This window comes from Hydra vulgaris, chromosome 03, assembly GCF_038396675.1.
Source record: "Hydra vulgaris chromosome 03, alternate assembly HydraT2T_AEP".
Lineage (NCBI taxonomy): Eukaryota > Metazoa > Cnidaria > Hydrozoa > Anthoathecata > Hydridae > Hydra > Hydra vulgaris.
In genome coordinates, this window is record NC_088922.1 from 4,946,144 (window position 1) to 4,964,976 (window position 18,833).

The 18,833-nt window shown below is 28.8% G+C and overlaps 1 long non-coding RNA gene across 8 annotated transcripts in view; it reads right to left on the minus strand.

The window, feature by feature from the left end:
• Positions 1-18,833, minus strand: part of LOC136077885 (uncharacterized) — a 155,416-nt gene that overhangs the window by 105,561 nt on the left and 31,022 nt on the right. For all 8 annotated transcript variants that reach the window (XR_010637348.1, XR_010637342.1, XR_010637345.1 and 5 more), the window contains one exon: positions 17,269-17,383. This is a non-coding gene — a long non-coding RNA (uncharacterized LOC136077885). The remainder of the gene's footprint in view (positions 1-17,268; positions 17,384-18,833) is intronic.

The following is an 18,833-nucleotide window of genomic DNA, read 5'->3' on the forward strand; positions in this document are numbered from 1 at the left end:
GGCACTCAAATTCTTCTTTGGTTTAACGGAGAGATGTGAATATGGCTGATGGTAACTAAAGTTCGATCGGAATATTAAACTGTTCAAAATATCAAAAAGTTCAATGGGAATATCAAACTGCTAATTTGAGTTCAAGTTTCAGCTTGTTTTAAGTTCAAGTTTTAATTTCAAGCTGAAATGTTGTAAGAACTGCACAATAAATTAGAATGTCTTTATTTCTAATTCTTCCAAATCAGTTAAAAGAAAGTAAAGAGTATCAAAAAAAGATGCTAATAAGTTTAGCAGTTTTTATCATTAACTTCATTTTTATCATTTTTATCATTAACTTCATCTGATCATTTTCTGTGTTCTATCTATAAATGAGTCAAGTTCTCTTTAAACTTAAATTATACCCAAAGTAACCTAAAAAATTAAACCTAAAAAGCCATTCGCACCACGTAACTTCAATATATAAGACCTAATTTCAATATATCTTTCACAAATATTTATGGTCGCCGAAGTAACTTTCGATCGTTTAAATCTTCTGTTAAGGTTAAATAAATTTTTTTCAGTAAAATAACTTAAATCAGTTCTAAAACCAGTTTTATAAATTTAATAAAAATAATAATAAAATATAAAAATTTATAAAAAAAAAAAGAAAAAAAAAGAAGACTTTATTGTTAAAAAAACACGTAGAAAAGCATGCTTTTATTTATTTTTCAAAACACTCTAAATTGGCTAATTAAAACAACTCGGTACTTCGCAAAATTTTTTTCTGATATACGAGGTAGAGGATGAACTAAGATCATTATACCAAAACGAAAATATTTCTTTTAAGTCCCAAAAAACTGAAAATTAACAAATTTCTAGGGGGTAAGGTTCAAAAAAGACTTAGAAATCGATAAATATTGATTCAATTATCAAGATTTTAGTTCATTCTTTACATATGTATGTATTAAACAATCGGAGAAAATTCGGAGGTCTAAGCATTTTTTAATTTTGAGCTATTGTGTTTCGAGTTGGTAAATTATGTTAAAATCTTCATTTTTAGAAATAAGGCAAATAAGTAAAAAAAGTTTTAAAAACATCCCTTTTCATAGCTATGTTTTGATGATTGTTCTTGATCTTTATCAATCCAACCTTTCCTAATTCCTCTTAAATCTTTTCTTCTTCTTTTTTTTTTGTGGTTGTCCTTTTTTCACCATATTTTGTAACCGCTTTTGGTCTTTTTTTACTGAACTAGTTATCGTATTTTTTCCAAGGTCTAGATTTAAATGTTTAAATACACGATAAACACCAGACGAATCTTCATTAAAACAAAGAACTGCTGAGTTTACACCCATTTCAAGAACATCAGTCTTTACATAAACATTTTTAGGACATCGGGATCAGATGATATGATTATTCTAGCAGAATGGGTTTCTCCCATAAATTTATTTTAACGTGTACAAACACTCAATGTTCTTTTACATACAGTAATTTTACTTCTAAGATGGTTAAAAATGATAGAAAAAGGTAGAAACATGTTTGATGTTAACTTGAAAATGGTAATAGGATTCCATGAAATTGGAAAAGGACATCAAGCAATGGTCAATTTTTCACAACTTATGAACATGTCATGTTTAACAGTAAATGCTTTTGACAATATAAGTAAAACCGTTAAAGAAGCTTACAAAGTTGCTTCAGAAGAATCAATGAGTGAGGCTGCTCTTACTGCTAAACAAGAGTCAAAAAAAAAACTTAACACAGGAGATGCACTTGTCCAAATTGCTATCGATGGTTCTTGGCAAACACGAGGCCACTCTTCATTAAATGACGTTGTTACAGCCAAATGTGGAGGAAAATGTTTAGATATACAAGTACTGAGTAAATATTGTAGTGGTTGTCAAATTTGGGCAAATAGTAAAGGTTCTACAAAATATGAAACATGGAAAACAAAGCACAAGTGTAGTCTTAATCATACTAAGTCCTCAGGAGCCATGGAGGGTGCTGGTGCAGTTGATATTTTTTCTCGTTCTCTCTCGCAATATGGCTTTATTTACAAATACTATCTAGGCGAAGGTGATTCTTCTTCTTTTAATGATGTTGTTGCAAGCAAGCCATATGATGATTTTAGCATTACACCTGAAAATTAGAATGTTTTGGACATGTTCAAAAAAGAATAGGTTCACGTTTGAGAAATCGATGCAAAGTGTCATATGGAAATAAAAAATTAAAAGAAACATAAAAGTATAAAACTCTCTTCAAACCAAAAAATTACAAAAATAACTAGTTTAAGAATATCTTCTGAAGGAAGTTTCTAAAGCTGTTGTAAATACATATAGCACAATAGATATAGAAGTTTAAACTCATTAAAAATAAGATCTTCACAACAACCTGAACTTATAGCATGGTATAACTTTAATTTTTTTTTTTTTTTTGTTATTTTGGGTGCCCCAAGAAGACCTAAAAGAGAGATTAACAGAAGCAAGTGTAAATATATTGCAGAATGCTTTTGGTATTTCTATCAGGCAAACAGCTGCAAAACAAAGTTTAACTGATGAGCAAAAAGTGTATCAAATGAAAAAAAACATAAAAGCTGTTTTGCGCCATTATAATAAATTTGAAGACAAATCACATCGACATATTCTTTGCTCAAGTGGTCCAGATAGCTGGTGCAAGTGGAAAAAAAGTAAAAATGCAAATGCAGATGAAAACTATTCTCCTAAATTAAACTTGCCAGAATGAATTTATGAAATTATCAAGAAAGACTTTAATGAATTGAGTAACGATGATCTATTGAAAAAATGTCTTCGTGGGCAAACTCAAAATTGTAATGAAGACTAAATAATCAGTGATGTTTATTTTACTTTTGCACTCCAGACATGCACTAACCAAATCAAGTAACTGATTGATAAAAAAAAAATAACAAGAACAAAATAATCATTTGTGTTGACATTTGTATCTTCAACATGAAACTTTAACTTTTTAGCACTGATCCATGAAACACTTTCAGACGAGTTACCAGTTACATTCGTCGTATCTCTAATGCATTTGGTGTGCTTATTACCACTAAATTTTATCTTCTTCGATCTTGAAGTATTCTTACAATTACCTATTATATATTTAATTTATTAACCTAAAAAAAACATTTCCAGTAAACATTGTATCAACACAACTTGTGTTCGTACAATGGTTTTGTCACAAGAAGTAAGTAATTAAATGATCGTAAAAAGATGTAATTTGAATAAGTAAAACGGTTTTACTTTTAAAATTTAACATAGTTAGCTTCTAAACTAAATCTTTTGTAATTGCAGAACAAGAAAACATACCAAAACAGTGGTTAAACAAAAGTTTTTATACTGCTTTTTCCGTTGCTATAGGCGTTGCTAAGGAAGCTACTTATATTATAACTACAAAATGGGAAAGCTACTTATATCATACCTACAAAATGCAAAATAGTAGCTACTGGGGAAAGCTACTTATATCATACCTACAAAATAGTAGCTACTATGGGAAAGGTACTTATATCATACCTACAAAATAAGGAAGCTACTTATATCATACCTACAAAATGCAAAATAGTAGCTTAAAAAATTTAAATTATTAAAAAATGATTACACCATCATTTTCAGCAATGTTTAAATCATCTAAAATCATATTTTTCCCAAATTTTTTTTTTTTGGATTTTACACTTTTTATTTCGTGTGAAGCCACCTTAGCCATTTACTTGATGTTTAACTCTACTCTTTGTGTTCTTATGACTCCTAACTTAATAGTGGTTGCTTGCAGCCTATTTGCGAGTGAATCGATTAAAAAAAATTTAGTCGTAGATTTTATAACAAAACAATTAATAAATTAAAAGAAGAAATCAAAGAAATTCTTATCAAGAAATTTTTATTTTATCATGAATAAAATGAAAGTTGAAAACTGATAAACAAAATACAAATTCAAAAAAACTTAATTTGGGAGATTGCTTCACAATTGTTTGTAAAATTTTGGGAGATTGTTTCACAGTTTCAAAAAACTACACATTTGGGAGATTGTGGGTTATGTTGCTGATATTAATGTAGCTACTTTGCTAAAAGCAGATGATTTGCCAAAAAAGGCAATTTCTCTACCAAGTTTTAGTGTTTCTTGTTTGTAGTGCAATTCTTTTTTTCATATTTTAAAGATTGGTTAAATAGGAAAATTAAAAATTTCTTTCAGTAGCTTGAAATTTAACTAGCTGCACGTTAATGCAAGTATTGAATGGTGTTCTTAAAAAAGATAAAACCAAGTAATTTTTGACCAAAACTAAAATTATTTACTAAATTAATTAAAAATTTCGTAAGAAACCAATAATACCGTAGCTAAAAATAGTCGGGACACTTTTTATTTTGACTAAATTAAGTTAACTAACTTTAGAGTTTGAATAAAATCAGGAGACTAACAGAAGCTGACATGTATAAAAGAATCACTTAAACAATATTGTTAATTATATTATATAAATGAAAATTTAATTTACTCAATTAAATAGTGAGGTTAAAAAGTGATTTTGCCGAATACCGAATATTCGGTTAGGCGCTCGGCCGAATTTCCAATCATTCGGATGTCGAATATTTGGTAACACTTAGTTGTTTTAATGGTACCGACCTGCTTCATTTAAGTGTACGCTGTATACATGTTACCTGTACGCTAAGGGCGTTTTTGTTTCTTTTATGACGAGGTTGTATCACAGCATGCATTATTTGTAGCGTATTACATCAAATTTTTTTAACTATAGTTATGTATAAAAGTATAAAATTCTCTTCAAACCAAAAGATTACAAAAATAACTTGTTTAAGTATATCTTCTGAAGGAAATTTCTGAAGTTGTTGGAAATGGATATAGCACAATAGATATAGAACTTTAAACTCATTAAAAATAAGACCTTCACAACAACCTGAACTTATAGCATGGTATAACTTTAATTTTTTTTTTTTTTTTCGTTATTTAGGTGCCCCAAGAAGACCTAACAGTCTTGTCAGAAAGCACCGCGGAAATGCATTTAACTAGAAACTTCACGCCTCCTTCCTCACCACAATGCGAAAACATGTCTTGAGTTCGTTTTGAACCTGGATCTCCTGCTTCTGAAGAAAGTGCTCTAGCCACTGCGCCACGGCCGCATATCAGAATGGCATTCATTCAGTTGCCTTACTTTATTGATGTAAGTTACAAAACTAAGTTCAAGGAATAAGTTAAAATACAACAAGTAAAACAAAACAAAAATTAAATGCCCTGAGAAGGATATAGTCAGTAAAATGTTAATCTTTCTCAGCGAAAGGCTGCTTGACACCTATGAACCATCACCGATGACTAGTAGCACTGGTGAATAATCATCTCCACTTTGTAAGAAAATGAATTGTAAATGAAAACGATCAAACTCATCTCTGCAAAAAATATGCACACATATGAAGATGTGGCAAAAGAAAGTATAACTGCAAATGATATAAGTTTTTACATGAAAATGTTGCTTAAATTGGATAGCAAACTCTTACTCAAACATAACTCTTGTGGTCATAGCAACCGCAAAATATTATCTTAACCATAGTCAAATAACACATAGTCATAATAACACATAGTCTGGCCAGTTGGGCCGTTTTCGCAAGATTCTTTTGTTTTTTAACAATAAAAAATTAAAATTTGAATTGATGTTGAAAATAGTTTATTTATTGTGCCCAGACTACTAATAAGTGCACAAAAATCTAAAAAATGGCAAACTTTGGAGAGGAACAGTCCATTGATTCTCTTATATTAAATCTAGAATCAGACGTTGTTTTTGAAAAAAGTAAGTTTCTTAATGATGTCGATGCTTTTCTTACAGAAATTGAGAATGGAAGCTTTTCAAACAACTTTAACTGCCAGCAGTGTGTGAAAAAATGCAAATCAGAGAAAGGACTCAAACGCCACATAACAACACATCACTCTAAGATTGACTCTTCAACACTGCAAACAAATGCAACAACAGATATTAGGCGTGCGTGTACTGCAGACGAGTTCATAACTTTCATTAAAAAAAGCATTAAATTTGTGCAAAACGATCTTTGCTACCCTTAATATATCAGAGATGAGCTTTCAAGGTACAATTTCTCTAAGATGATGCAAAGCATTCATTTGATCTAATAAAGGAAATTATTGAAAGTTTTAATGATGATGCGGAAGTTTTTTATCCACATTTTTATAAAGTTGCTGGTCAGAAAGGTTTTATGAAAAATCTTACAGATAAAACTTCAACTCTTGTAGGATATGACCTTGCAAATCACATTTTGGCTCACTTGACTAAGTCTAATAGTGCCACCTCAGTTTTAGATATTGATGATGAAATTAAGTTTATAAATGAAGAAAAAATTTTAATTGAACATTTGGGTGGGTATGTATTTAGTACTTTTTATCGAAAGATACGTTATTCAAAAAGTTGGCAAACCAGATTTTGTCAAAAAACACTCTCAATTCTGTTGGCTGGAAAAATTGTAGAAAATGATTCTAATTATTTTGATGAGTATAATCATGATACTCATAAAAAATTTACTAGCTTAAAAAATCGAGGCGGTCTTTGGTCTATATCTTCTGATGCTTTGTCACTATTTAAAATAGCAGAAATAGCATTCAAAAAATCAACAAAAATTTTAACTAAAACTATTGACTGCAGCAAAATGACTGCAGAGTTACCTCAAGATGTTGGGGTTTTATCTTTCTTCTCAAAAATTTGCAATGTTTCTTCTACTAAAGTATCTAAAGAAATGTCTCTCAATCTTCTAGACCATCTATATTGTGTGTTTATATATATATATATATATATATATATATATATAAACACACACACACACAATTATTTTATACAAATAATGCTTTTATAAGGTTTGTGGCTATGAAAATAGCCGTTTTTAATTTCCTTCTTTTGATGAATTTATTTTTTGTTCCAATTTCGGCGTGGTCATTTTTCTTTGGTAAAGGTCTTTGGTTCAGGATTATTATCAAGACTATTAGTTCCTATAATTGGTTTAAAAGTGTATTGGTTTCTTATCGTATTGTTATTATACCCAATATCATGTAAAGATAGGTTATCCTTTCTTCTTCCAATGGTTCGTTGTTGGCCAAAATAGTTTTCTAATGAATCTTGACATTGGACACCCATATTTAAAAAGTATTTAATTAAATCAATAACTTAGTGAACAATAATATTGATCCCTTCGCATGTTTGCCAAGATAAAAACATATTCCCCCGATCAGTCTTAGTGAAATTTCTAGGTCTTTGATCTATAGACAATTTCCAATCTTCAAAGTATTTTAAAAAGACTTCAGTCAACCATATTAGCCTTTCATCATTCATCAAATAAAATGGCTTGGAAAATCGATTTTGATTCCTAGTGCAATCTGTAATATTTTTCACATTTACACAATCAAAAAAATCATTTAACATCTGACAATATTCAGCAGTTCTAGAGGCTTCAACAGGACCAAATGCCTTTAAAGCAGTGCTAACAGATGAACTAAGTACTTGAGCTGCTAATCTTACATTTATTTTGGAAAATGGGCTTAACCTAATGTGTCCTAAGGAGAGATTTGGGCAAGTGTGAAGGCCACAGTTTAGATCTTCTTAAAATAATTCAGATATGTGGTTCCATAAAATGTGATTATCAGTATTCCACATATATCTTCTTTTACCTGATGCAGAATGAAAAAGGCAATATCGAGCAGTCTTTATCAAATGTGGAGGATCAGCTATAAAATATATAAAACGATCATCATTAGCAAATTTATTTTTGATGCTATAGATAAATTTAACATTTGTATTAATATCTTGTTCTTCTGTCATATGAAAATGCATGCTAAAAAATTTACGATTGCATGAGGCACCATAACTTGTTGTAGCAATTACTTTAAAATTGCATGAAAGCTCTAAAATACTGACAGCCTTCCAAAATAAGGGGAACAATTGAATAGCTTGGATGTTTGTAGTAGCAAAGTTTGCAAAACTATATTTAAAAGGGTTTACAATACCTCTCACAAGAAAAACAAGGATATGTATTGCAATTTTATCAGCTTTGTTAAGAGTTGCATAGTTAATATTTGTGTCACCAAGATCAACAAATCCAATAAGATCACCAGAATACTTATCCCAAACCAAATTTTCCTGAATTTTTATTTCATCAAATAAAAGAGTGATAAACCGTTCTTGCTCAGAAAAATCCTTTACCTTTAAACTTAATTCATTGACAATTTTATGGTTAAATCCTCTTTGTGGTCGGATATAGTGTTTGTAGTCTCTTAAACGCCTTTGACTTGGTAAAATTACAAATCCAGAATCTGTGTTTTCATTAAAACGAATTTCCTCATAAGCTGCAGGAGACTTTGCAACAAGACCTAAATAATAGCGAATAATCATTGGATGATAACGAATTCCATGTTTTGAAGTATTTAAGTATTGTTGCTGCTTATCTCAAAATAGCTTCATAAATGGAGTAACTGTCCTATAAGTTTTTGATATGATTGAAACCAAGTCTTTGTATAGGTCATCACTTACAAGATGAGAGGATTTACTTATACCTTTTGCATTTCTTTTATGTTCTCTTTTAGCAATTTATTTTCTAAACGATAATTTTGTAGGGTTAATTTAACACGTTCTGGTGCAGTTTTAGAAATTGGAGCTCTAAGTTTAGCTGGAATAAGTAATTTATCACTATTTTTTTGAAAAGATATTTTTTCTTGAGACTGAAGACATTGGCATGCCTTACAAATTTCGTCCTTAGTAATAATAACTTTGCATGAAGGAGATCGGATATGTTCTGTTTCATTTAAAGGTAAAGAATAACTATTAAATAATTCAAACTTTTTAGGTATAACATGAATAAGATATCGATAAGAACTAACTGATTTATTTGTAATACCAGGGCATACCATATATGATAACAAAATTGAAATAAGGTTAGAAATAGTTGTATTAAACATCTTTTTAAATGCAAGTATATTTCATGATTATCTGGTAGAAGCCATAAAAATATATGAATATTAAATGAGAGACTATCATCAATGTAAATTTCGTACTTCGGAACAGTGTGAACATCATCCATCTTACTCAATTTTAAAAAAGTTTCACTAGCATTTATATCCCAGTCAAGTTTTTGAAAACTAATACGTTTAATTAATTCCTTAAAAGACTTATATGACTTACTATTAACTGCTTCATCTGATATAGAAGGAAAAGCTGATCTCTTTAGGGATATAGAAGAAGCTGATCCTCGTGCTTTGGAAATAAGTAAACATGAAGAAGAGCATGTGAGTAGCATAGTGAACCAGGCTTGAGAGTAGTTTTAATTAGATTGACAATTAACATGTTAGCCTCGTAATATTTTTCGCAAATAAACAAAAAAAAATTTTTTATTTGGGTCTTTAGGCTTTCGTCAATTACTCTATCTCTAGTTATAATGTGTATAAGTTTTTTCCTCCATTCTTTGTTGAAATCATCATCGGTGGATGAAAAAATTTCTTAGAAAGTGAAACACCTTTATTTCTTTGAGAAGTACCACAACCGAAAATGGAACAATTAGCACCAGGCATTTGCAAATACCAAGGATAAATCAACAACCTTTTTGTAAATATTATTCTTAACGAGTCTTTGTTTACAAACAGTGTGCACTAGTTAGTAGACTGGGTTCTAAAAAAACGCTAACAATAAGATAAACAAAAGCGCTCTTCAACTGGCCAGACTATGAATATTATGACTATATATAATAATATAACAGAAATAATATAACAGAACTTGTAACAAAATTATCTTATTATTTGTGGCAAGGTATCCAGTAAATTGCTATTTTTAAAAGTGTGTATAGTTTACAAGAAACTTGCAAAAACTTGCTATTATCAAAGGATGAAAATGTTTATTATAACTTACCACTTATAGGTTTTAAGTATGAAATATGGTATTTATTTGTTATTTAAGTATGAAATATTATTAAGTATGAAATAATTATTAAGTATGAAATATGGTATTTATTTGTTTAAAATAAAAAATAAATTAAAGTAGTTATATGAAATCCGTTTTTAAGTTATTTTTTCCCGTTACTTTCTGGTATTTAGCATTCGGCCGAATTTTTTTATTTAAGTAAAAATACTTAAATAAAAAAATTACACGAAATAAAACTTTTTTTATTTTGTATAATTTTTTAATTTAAGCATTTTTAAATCGAAAAAAATATTTTTTGATATAAAAATACTAAACTTATTGCTGTGGTTTTATTTGCATAGATTTGAAATTCAGTAATTTGTTTTTACAGTAGAATAAATGCCCTTATAATGGTGTCTTACATTTGGAAAATGATATTTAAATACATATAAATTCAACTATTGCAGAATCATCTAAGTCACACGCTATAAAAAGCAGTGAAGATCTAATGTTAGTTTTTAACTTTAATAGGTTTTTTCATTTTAATCAAATATAAATACTTTTTTCAACGTTAAAAGACAACGTTTTTTAACATTATTTCAACGTTGATGTGTTTGCTTGGTTACATCAAAACAAAAACGTAATACACGATACCCTTCATAATAATTGCAATAAAATTGATAGAAGCCTTTTAATTTTTAATAATGTTTTTGCTTTCTATTTGAGTTCGTCGAATGTAATGTGTTTAAATAATTCGAATGTTCGAATCCAAACTAGTTGTATGTTTTCAAAAACCAAAGATGGAGGCTTGTTGTCAGCAGGGGTTGGTTGACGAATTGCGTTTATATTCAGAGAGTTTTGTTAGAAAGTGCCACATATTACATAAAACATTCCTAATTGACTTTTTCATCTTTAACTGTAGTACTGCTTTATACCATTAAAAACTATAGACGCTATATAACGCTAATCTAAAAGTAAAAAAAAAATAACACAGTCACGTCAGTTTTTGGCAAAAAAACATTTTACGTCGAGTTCGTTCTTGCATTTATCTTAAACTTTTTGATTAACTTTATTTATGGTGCATACAATTGCACAAAAAGACATAAAACTGGTACAGATAATTCATTTCACAGATAAGCGTTTGTTATTATTACAATAATAATAAATAAATGGTTTTAAACAAATAACATAGTAAATACTATATGTAGTCTTTAATAAAATATATCCAATATAAATAAATCAAAACGACGTAAAAAATTTTGGCTTCTTACGCAAAAAATTTTGGCATCAAAGATTTTTGAAAAAGCCGATTCTATCATTTGTAATTGCCTATGAGTATTGCAAGGATTCGAGCATGCGTATCAGAGATATTAAGATTTTAGTCGCGTTTTTGAACATAAACGTGACTTTTGGAAGTTTGCATCTTTTCTACTTCAGAAAGAAAATAGTAAGAAATTAGTTTGTATGAAAAATAAATTCCTGTTACAATCTATTTATTTAATGTAGTCAGTTTTTTTTCAATAGTTTCCGTTTTTTAGTATCTATATGCTGTTTATTGTAAAGAATGCTTAAGGGTAAAGAAAACAAATACTTTACGTAGATATTAGTATTTAGTATAGAAAAAAAAGATATTTTTCTAATTTTTTTTTTAATTTGTAATAACATTAATAAAGTCTAATTTTTATTAAAAAAAAAACACAACCTTTTTACGAGATTTTTTGACCAAGAAAAAAAGTGCTAATGTTTTAACTTATTATACAAACTATAAACTTGTTAACAGTTTTTTTTTTTTTGTTATTCACCTCCCCAAGGCCGAGAAGGCTACTACAGACGAGTGCTACTTAATAGTGGTTAAAACCCTCTCTCAACTCTATAACCCCAAAACACGAACCTTGACGACGTTCGTGTTTCGGGGTTATAGAGTTGAGAGAGGTCGCTGCGCGGAGAAACAAGTTGAGCGCGGTACTACCAGGGACGTGGGGATCGAACTCAGAACCTCTCGCTTATGAAGCGAGCGCTTTACCACTACACCACTACCGTTTAAAGTAAAACTCAATTTTTGGTTTAAAGTTATTGCCAAAAATTTTTTTTTTTTATATTTATAAATATCGCACTTAATATCACATTAATAATCATTTTTACAGTTTGCGTTAACCGTAACTCAGCGTGGGGTCAGTTGGGTTAAGTTAGTAAAATGAATGAGCTAAGTTAGCAAAACTTTTTCTACATACCAAAAATGCCCAAATAGGTTTTTATTATTATAAATGCCACTTGAAAATATTTCCTAAATTCATACTCTTTTTTCACTTTTTACAAAAAAGTATAATTTTGAAGAATAAAAGACGAAACATATTTGTTCTAAAAGAAAAACATTACACAATCTTTACAAAAAGCGAACCGTTAGAGCTGCAGGGCTCAAAGTGTAAAAGCAGAAGAAACTAGGCCCGGTTTTCCCTATAAAGTACCTTACCAAAATAGTTGAGATCTCTTTTAACTAATTTATATTCAGAAAAAGTTGAGCTTTTAACGTAGAAATTATAATCTAATAAAGATTTGTCGAATAAATCTGAAATTCTGTCTATTTTTGTTTGGATTTTACATATCTTAATGGCCGCCACGACAGAGATAATTTAAACTAGTATATGCTGAAAATCTTTGAGAAATTTAAAAAGGATAGTAAAATAACGTTACTAGCATCGCCTGTAATATCAGACGCACACAAATGTGTAAGTTCTTAAAAGGTTATTCAAAATATTTGGCCAATAAGATGTTGGCCGCATGTTTTGCAGTTGGTGGTTAAAAATGACGTAGATTTAGTTGTTGAAAATGAAAAAAAATGCTTTTACTCTAGTCTTACGTAAAAGATATCTTTAACTCAAAACAATAATAAAACAGATGAGAATAATTTGATAGATGATTGGAAACCATTAATATAAAAAGAAACGGTTGCATTAAAAGTCTTTAATCAAATAAGCGCTTTACTAGCAATACTTATGCAAGATGTTCTTAAATTACTCCAAATTTAAAATACCTCCAGAAACAACTGAATACGAAAAAAAGTGAAGTCTCTGCTTTTATTAAATGTTATGAAAATGCTATTAAAATATTAATTGTTACAACCTTTACAAACATCTAAAGATTGGTACGAAAAATTTTTTTTTTACTACGAGCCACTATTTAAATTAAAATATTTTTTTTAAATTTTAGTGGGAAAAATATAATTTTAGATTTAAAAAAATGAAATTGAAGAATATACAAAATTTTCAGCAAATCAACAAAATGTATTTCAATAATACTTTTTTGTACACTTGCAACTAGTGCACATAGTAAACATTTCCAATCATAAACTGTCTAATGCTTATGCTTATATATTGGTAATTTCACATTGATCAACTGATTAGCAGGGTAAGTCACAGCAAAAATGTATAAATGTAATTTACCAGGCATTAAAAACAATTTAGTGTAATTGCGGATATCACGTTTCCTAGACAAATGCTATGCTTAGGCATCATGATGTTTAAGATATAATAATACATATAATGTATAAATCATGAATCTTCACAATATTAAATGTAAAAAACCGAACAAAAAAATTGAGGAAAGGCAAAATCAAATAAGTACAAACAGCCTAGGATTTTGCTAGTGGCAAGTCATAACCAAAATGAATAGTTAAATACTACTCTATAAGTCTTAAATGGTGAACGCCTGCCTTACTATATTATTACTTATATGTTATTATAATATTAAATATATTTTACTAAATGAACATTCATTGACTGTCTTATTTAGACACAGGCGTAAAAAAGTGAACATGACGATCGACGAGTTACATTTATTATTAAAAGTCTTGAAATCATTTCATATTCTGAAATTTTCTGTCCCCAAATTATTATAATTCTTATATATTATTATGTCGTCGTTGGCCAGGTAATATCTCACTTGTGTAAAAAGCAAAATTTTACAGGAGACTGAAAAAACTATATATTTCAATGAAATGAGGTTTTAAAAGTAAGAGTAAAAAACAAATAACTAACAAATTATAATATAATTTGTTAGTTATTTGTTTTTTTTCTTATAATAAACGTTTAAAAAAATAAATTCATAAGCAAGGTTTTAAAAATACAATAATTCTAAATTGTAGCGTCGCACCACTTTAGTTTTCGAACATTAATGTCATGCTGAAATGGTTTTTTCCCAATAAATTTTTCAATATTAGGAAAAATACAAACTTGCTGTCAACTATTTTCAATTATTTACACAGAAATCAATAATCAAAATATAAGAAAAATATTTATAGCAAGTACCCAGTAAATACGCTTTAGTTGGCCCAACTGACAGGCCAGTATTAGCTATAGTTAGCTAACTGTTGGCATTCTGTGCCAACAATTAACCGACTGTATACCAAGTGTTTTTAAGTTTTATGAATGTATTTATAATTATAGTTTATTTAAATGTTTAGTCGCGTGGTCGAAGTGAGTAGAGTTGGTTTAATTTGAAGCAATTTATCATTTATTTTCTTTTGTTAGAGTTTTTAAGTTAATTTTATGATGACACCATTGTTGTATTTGTTTTAGACATTTTATCTCTATTTTAACTATTAATAGGAATTAAAAAAAAAAAAAAAATCCTATTTCTTTTCCAAAACTAGCTATTGAAAACACAGAAGTTAGTCGCGAAAGAGTCACAAAGTTTCTTGGTGTTCTCATTGACGAAAATATTACCTGGAATAAACATATTGCCTATATTGGAATCAAAATATCAAAAAGTATTGGCGTTCTATATCAGTCACGGGATTTACTTAATAAGCATCATCTAAAACAAATCTATTTCAGTTTTATACAAAGTTACTTGAATTACGCGAATATTGCGTGGTGTAGTACATCTAAAAGCTTTTTCTGGTACCTGTGTTTTGACAGATTTTAAAAAGAACTTAAGTGATGTTAATGCGGTCTTTATGTCGTTAACTATAAGCAATGACACTGCTGATAGAGAGTCAAAGTTAATTAATTATTTATAGATAAATTTCTATTTAATTTTTTAGATAATATATCAAATTATTAATGTGTTTTTGTTATTAATGATTTAATTACTCATAACGCTTATTAAGGGTTGCTTATTGCTAGTTTTTTATTATTGTTACTGTTGTAAATTTCTACTGTTATTTTTATAATTGTAGTTATTATTGTTATTACCACTGTTATTATTACAATGGTTATTACTGTATTATTACACAGGTCAAAAAAATTTTTTTTTCTGGTGCCGAGCAAACAATTTGTTTTTTGTATAGCATTTCTCATTTTGATTTCAAATATGCAACCCATTTTTTACCATCACGTCAAGTTGTAAAGATAGTTGTAAAAATTTATAACATTTGCACTTTCAATCAAAGTGCAAAAGCGAATTTAAAAAATCGCGAAAAAAATCATATGGTTGGGCCGGTAATGGTACCAAATGTTAGCCAACTGTTTTATTACTGTTGGGCCTTTAATAGTACCAACAGTTTATTAAACAGTTGGCTAAGTGTTGGTAAAAGCGTTACGTTTTTTTCACGGTACCAACTAAATAATAATTATATAATAGCAGTATTACATTATAGCAAGTAATCAGTAATATATTATATTATAATAATTATATTATTACAGTGTTACATTATAGCAAGTAATCAGTAAGAAGTTTTGATGATTAATGCCATTTTGCAGTGTACATGGACACATATATTAGAATATGCAGAACAATGTAAATTGTGGATGTAGAGAAAATAAGAAACGCAACTTAAACATCTGTTGCAGTCTATTTCGGAAGAGCATTTCTCTGATTCAGTTTCATCAGGTTTACTCACTAATGGAAAATTACTTGCAAACGATGTCATCTATGTTCACAGTGTTTCCCTCTGTGTATCAGCAAGACTGGCTAAATAATGAAAAATATATTCGTCAATATGGTCACGCAAAGATGGAAAGTTTTAAGAATCCAGACATGTAATACCCTTTAGGATATCAACATCATTTCCTTTAAAACGGTTTTTGATTGCTGTAGTGGCAATATCAACAAGAACATAGAATGAATTAAATTCAAATCGCCTTTTACTGGGACTTTTTTTTTTATTTTTTTATTTTTCCGTTTGTTAAAAATTACAAAAAAGAAATTATAATAATAGAAAATTCTGGCCGGAGCAAGAAGAAGACAGATTTGTCTTATCACCGAGCCCCGTTACATTGTTGTTTTCAAACTTTTTTTAAAACTTACATAGCGAATAAGTGATAAAATAAAACAATATAAGTACCTACAAAACTTCTGCAATAAAATAAATTTTTACTAACAATCTTCCAGCGGAATAATCATAATAAAAAAAATAAAAATACAAAATTGAGATAATCGTGAAAGTAATTAATCACAAAGAATTGCGTTAAATTTTATTAAAAATAATGCAATATAAATAAGTATATAGGGCTGATTTTTAAATATCAACTAAAACTTTAAACGGAAAAGGGAAACAGTTAGTAAAAAAATCTAAATTAGATGATTTATTAACTCAAAACTTTCAAATTATTTTTAAAAAAGATGTTCAAGTATATGATAAGATATAAGATATTATATAATCAAGTTTTTAAAAAACATACTCTAGCCTATTGAAGTCCACGTTTAGTAAACCCCATTTTAAATCAGCCTTAAAACTTTCCAAAGTGCAGCTTAAAATAAAGTCTTTTTTTCTTTAAAAATATAAAGAAAATTTTTCTAAACAAAAGGTTCCCGATATTGAATTTGGTACGAGCCTAGTTCAAGTTGGCTTATGGGAATGACAAAGTTGTTCACTGAAAATTTGGTAAGATATTTATGAGATATTTTATTAAAGTAGGAATAAAATGTTACTGGAGATAACCCACGTTTTGCTTTAAACATAAATAACATTACTTGATGAATTCAATCTTATAAATATTTAAAGTTCCAAGCTGACGTAAGAGAGGTTCGCAATGTGCATTCCTGTTTGCCCTAGATAATTTCCTGCATGCATGTTTTTGTTGAAACCGTTTTGTTTGATATAACATGGAAATACTTTTTTAGATCTTACTTTCTATATATTTAATATTTCCATGATAATTTTTCATCTAGCACGCTTAGTACTTTCATAGTTAATTCCAATAACATAACTTTAATTATTATGTTATTGATTAAAAGATCGGGCAATTCAAGAAGAATAATATCGGCTTTACTCGATTTATGGAATAGGATAAAAAAATTTTTTATCTACGTTTATTGTTTTGAATGTTTAACGTCTTGAAATTCTTGCATCATGGCTTGAAAATAAAAAATGACTCTGAAGTTGTTTTTGGGCTTTAGATTGACAAAGTTAAAAAACACAATAAAAAACAAAACCATTAAATTAATTGAGGAAACAAATATCTTACATTTTAGTGACTTGTTGGTTTGTCCAAATATCGATCTCACAGCCGCTGGGATTAAGAAAGTCTTTTTTTCTGTGCAATGTTCGTCTGAAAATAAATCCCAAACTGCCTTGTTTTACTGAAAAAAAAAAAAAAAAAATAATTAAATAAAATAAAACGAATAATTTTTCTCAGTCATTTACACTTTCTATGCATCACACTTACGCTCTACACACACAACTTTTCATTAGCACATCAATTGATAACTTTGATCATCCTTGATTGTTTACTAACCCTGTTTATATTTACTACATTTCATTACGATTAATTTTTAGTAATTTACTCCTTAAAGGCTCTTTGTTTTCCACTAGACGTTTGTCCTTTTGTACCTTTATCTCACTTTGCTACACTCTTTTTTCCTTATGATGCATCTCTAAGGTGTTTACTGCTAGGTGCAGTTTCATTAAAATGCGTTGCATTTACAAAAGGTATTTAATTTCCCTGTGGACTGCGGAGCATTGACTATCTTCCTGACGAGCACATATACTCAAGGTTAATTTCACTACCTAACATTGCTTACAAAAAAAAAAAGAATACACAACATTAACAAACAGATGCTTATGCACATACACCTCACATCCAGAAATAATACTTTACTTTTCTTTTTTATAATTTTTTTAATTTTCCTCGATTATTATTTCTGAAATACAATCTCTTCGTTGTTAAATAATTACTGTAAACCACCCAGAAAATCAGCCATACTGCACATCCACTTTGTTAAATGATTAGAGGCTACCTACTAACTGTTTTATAAAACGAATAACACAACTTCACCTCGGATACTGTTTATAACATTACAGTCAAGTGACATGTGCAAAGTTAAGTTATTAATAAGCTTGAGTGTACTCAAGATTCGTAACTAAAATGGTATAGTTCTACCTGAATATATTAGATTTCTTAATTGTAACTGTTTATATATACTTTAGAACTACAAGAATCCACGCTTAGTTTACAGTTTAAATAACTTTTAACTAAACTTGTACTATTTCCTCATACTAATGACACAGGCTACTACAATAGAAAATAAAAAAAAACTCTACAATAACTATATGTACAATTATAAAAACCTAAAATAGATTACAACTTTCATTAACACTCATTATATATTGCAACATATCACTTCACTTACTGTGACACCCATGTCAAATAATCCCTAACAATTTTATGCAAGTTTTACTGAAATTTTACAGGCTACCAGAGTATTTTGTTGTGAAGGTTACCCAACGTTATCTATAAAAATACGAGCACTGCATGGATTACACCATAAATTGCAAGGTTTCATCAGTGATATTGCAAACAGAGGCTCTGGAATTTCACTGGCGCGGAGTCTTCTGACACCTTTAGAAAGAAGGTTTCCTTCTTTTGACGAGGTAACATAAATAATTATTTATATACTGAGACTCAGTATATAAGTGTTTATTTCAGTGTTTTATCAATCTTTTTCAACATTCACTGTCATTACCAACTAACTTTTAATTACTTATTTTCGCCTAAAGCTTTCTTTAACTTCAATTGTAACCAACGACAAT